A 4,016-nucleotide genomic window follows, 5' to 3' on the forward strand; every position below is an offset into this window, starting at 1 on the left:
GATCGTTATCAGGGAGGTGAGTACACAATGATAAGATTTTTTTGTTCTTTGATGCCTGATAAGTGATCCCTTCGGCACCTCGTGATCATGCAGGCTGGTGTGCTTCTTCCATGTGGGGTTAAATGGCTTTTTTAAAGAGTTGTATATACATCATCACAATCAGGTTTAATGCTCCCTAATTCCCCTCACCCTCCTCACTCCATGTACCATTGTATTTTATTGTCTCTATTCATCCACTCCTCTAGGCTTTACAAACTAGGAAACCCAACAGAAACAGTCAAAAACAAAATATGAGACAGAAAGACATATTAATAATATAAAAATAAAGAGTAAGAAAGAAAAGATCTCCAACAACATTTTAAAAGCCAGAGAAGAAATTCCTGTCATGGAACGAGAGAAATATCTGCGCCTAGAGCATGGGGAGAAACATGGGTCTTGTTTCATTCATCTGCATATGGAAATCCAGTTAGTGCAGCACCATTTGTTAAAGAGGCTGTCTTGCTCCAGCCTCCTGCCAGATACTCGAGCCTCCCCCCTTGTGATGGTTTTGATATCTGTAGGGTCTGCTGTGCACAGACCTGGCTGGTAAGATCATGGCCATCCAGGAGGTATAAGCGCGCCATCTCAGAAGCAGAAACAGAGAATCTCAGGACCATCAAGTAACACCCACCCAAGGACTAAGACTGCAGGACTGAGTAGCTGAGGAGCCATTGGTGGGACTAGAGACCCGGAGACTGTGAGGTAGACCAGTGGGCAGGCTTCCTGATCCATGAGGCAGAAGCCAAGGGAACACTTGACTGAGAGCCTTAAGGACCAGACGGAGACTTGGCTGCTGGTTGAGGAGAGGTACAGCTTTGAAGCACAGACTGTATCTCTCAAATTTAATGATCCTGGCTTGTGGTAACCTATTCACTTCCCTGATAAACCCCTAAACTCTATGAACAGATGAATGGAAAAACAGATGCAGTCCTTCTAGACAATGGAATGATATTTAGCCACACAGTGAAACATGCTAGAACATGGATGACCTCTGAAAACATTATGCAGAATGAAATGAGCCAGACACACATAATCAAATGTGGTGAAGAAAGCTGATGGTACCTGGCTATCAAAAGATACAGTGTCTGGGGTCTTAAAGGCTTGAAGGTAAACAAGTGGTCATCTACCTCAGAAGCAACAAAGCCCATATGGAAGAGCATACAAGTCTGTGCGATCACGAGGTGTCAAAGGGATCAGGCACGTTTGCTGAGCCGTTGGATGATGAGTGACAGCTGGAAGGAAGTGTAACAGGCATTTGCTCAATTAGTCTTCACAACACTCGAGAGGCGGAGTGAGTTTGGTTGCACAGACACCGTCAAAGGCACAGACCGTGTGTCATTGGACTTGAGAGTGGGACATCCGGCCTCTGGATGATTATAGTCATGTGGTGTGCAACAAGAGCGTGAATTCACGATGGGTGATACTGAGAAGGGCAAGGAAATTTTTGTTCAGATGTGTGCCCAGTGCCACATGGTAGAAAGGGGTGTGCAAACACAAGGCTGGGCCAAATCTGCATGTTTGCTTGGGCAGACCAGTCAAGCCCTGGATTCATTTTACAGGTGCCAATGAGAGCAAAGGCATCACCTGGGGAGAGGACACGCTGATGGAGTATTTGGCGAATCCCAAGAAGTACATCCCTGGAATAAGAACGACGTTTGCTGCCATTAAAAGAAGAAGAAAGGGCAGACTTGATAGCTTATCTCAAAAAATCTACTAATGATTAATAGTTGACCACTGCCCTGTTGATTATAAAATGTCTTGTGACTTTTTCTTTTAATATGTACCAGGTTTAAGTTGATCTCATACACCAGAAATCAGATCATGAATAACTTATAGAATATTTGGGTTGAACAGTCAAATTAAATTAAAGATTAGCTGTGGTTAAATGACTCTGATCAAACTTTTAAATTATTGACAGAAATTTCTGTCCAGCAAATGTTATCACTGCTTTTCCCTAAGGTAAGATTGGACTTTTGAGGCTAGGTTGGACTGGTAATGTTCAATTTTCACAAAGATGGTGAATGTCATCTTATAACCTATAGATTGATTTTATATTTATATTTAGATATCTGATTATATGAATATATTTGAATACTGGAAGTCTCTATACTGCCTCATGGAACAGCAAGACTTACCTATTTCAATTTGTATTCATGATGCTATTTATATGCAAGAGTTGAAGATAAGGTAGAAATGGCCACTTTATGCTCCTAGATGTGTTAATCTAATAAAAATTTCCTGTCTAAAAATAAAAAAGCTAATAATAATTAAACAAATAAAGAGGCTGTCTTTGTCCCATTGGCTATTTCTAGGTCCTTTGTTGAAGACTGGTTGCCTTGTACTCCTTCTAAGGCAGATGAACTTGTCCTTTTAGCAGTCCACAGTACTTTCATCATTCTTCTCCAGCATCACAACTCAAATGCATTGATTCTTTTTTGGTCTTCCTTATTCAATGTCCGACCTTCACATGTGAGGCCAATGAAAATACCATGACTTAGGTTGGGCACACCTTAGTCCTCCAAAGTGACAGACATCCTTACTTTATAATACTCTAAAGAGGTCTTATGCAACAGATTTACTTACTGCACTCCTTCCTTTGATCTCTTGACTGCTGCTTCCATGAGTACTGTTTGTGGATCCAAACAAGCTAAAACCCTTGAAAACTTCAACCATTTTTCCATTTTTCATGATGTTACCGCTGGTCTGATTGTGAGAATTTAACTCTTCTTGACATCGAGTCGTAATCCATACTAAAGGCTACAATCCTTGGTCATCATCAGCAGCAAGTGCTTCAAGTCCTCCTCACTTTCAGAAAGCAAGGCGGTGTTATCTGCATATCACAGGTTGTTACTAACCCTTCCTACAATACCAGACCACATTCTTCTTCATATCACTCAGGTTCTCTGATGATTTGCTCAGCATACAGATTGAGTAAGTATGGTGAGAGGACACAATCCTGATGCATACCTTTCCTGATATTAAACTATGCAGTATTCCCTTGTTCTGTTTGTACAACTGCCTCTTGATCCATGTAGAATTTCCCCATGAGCACAATTAAGTGTTCCAGAATTCCCATTCTTCTCAAGGCTATCCATAGTTTGTTATGGTCCACACAGTTGAATGCCCTTGCATAGTCAATGAAACACAAGTTCTGGTATTCTCTGCTTGCAGCCAAGATCCATTTGACATCAACAATGATATCCCTTGTTGCATGCCCTCTTCTGAATCTGGTCTGAACCTTTGGCAGCTCCCTGTCAATGTACTGTTGCAACTCTTGTTGGAGGATCTATAGCAACATTTTACTTGCATGTGATATTAATGAATGATATTGTTCTGTAACTTGAGCATTCTGCTGCATTAGCTTTCTTTGGAATGGGCACAAATATATATCTCTTCCAGTCCGTTGGCCAAGTAGCTATTTCTGGCACAGACAAATGAGTGCTTCCAGTATCTCATCAGCTTGTGGAAACATGTTTTTCTTTTTTATCATTTTATTGGGAGCTCTTACAGGTATAACAACATTCCATAGTTCAATCACATCAAGCAGTATTGTACAATTGCTACCACAATCAGTTTCCAAACATTTTCAGTCTTCTTGACCTCCTTGTTATCAGCTCCCCTCTACCCCCTTCCCTCCACTCCCAACCCCCCAGAAGCCCTTATTTCTTTTTGCCGTACTTTACACCATCCAATATACCCACTCACATACAGTTCTGTTGTTCGCTCCCCTTGAGTGGAGTTATACAGTCATCAATGCTATCAGCTCCCCCACCCCCACCCGCACTCCCCGCACACACACTTTCTGTTCCCTCAGGGAGCCATTACTCCTGTTATTGTTTTTTGTGTGTGTTTTTTCTGTTATTGTTTTTAAAGAGTTATCTATCTTGGCCTAAATGCATCCAGTAATCTTAATTATATAAATGAGCATACATGAGCCTAACATGATCAATGAGGTTAAACAAAAAACATAATAGTAA

The 4,016-nt window shown here is 41.1% G+C and overlaps 1 protein-coding gene and 1 pseudogene across 4 annotated transcripts in view; one reads left to right on the forward strand and one right to left on the reverse strand.

Moving 5' to 3' along the window:
• PPP6R2 (protein phosphatase 6 regulatory subunit 2) overlaps nt 1-4,016 on the reverse strand; it is a 60,575-nt gene that overhangs the window by 16,605 nt on the left and 39,954 nt on the right. The gene's annotated exons all lie outside the window — the stretch shown is intronic.
• LOC101652799 lies at nt 1,453-1,763 on the forward strand (annotated as a pseudogene).

This window comes from Echinops telfairi, unplaced genomic scaffold, assembly GCF_000313985.2.
Source record: "Echinops telfairi isolate 266 unplaced genomic scaffold, ASM31398v2 ScPeMD7_2;HRSCAF=8, whole genome shotgun sequence".
NCBI lineage: Eukaryota > Metazoa > Chordata > Mammalia > Afrosoricida > Tenrecidae > Echinops > Echinops telfairi.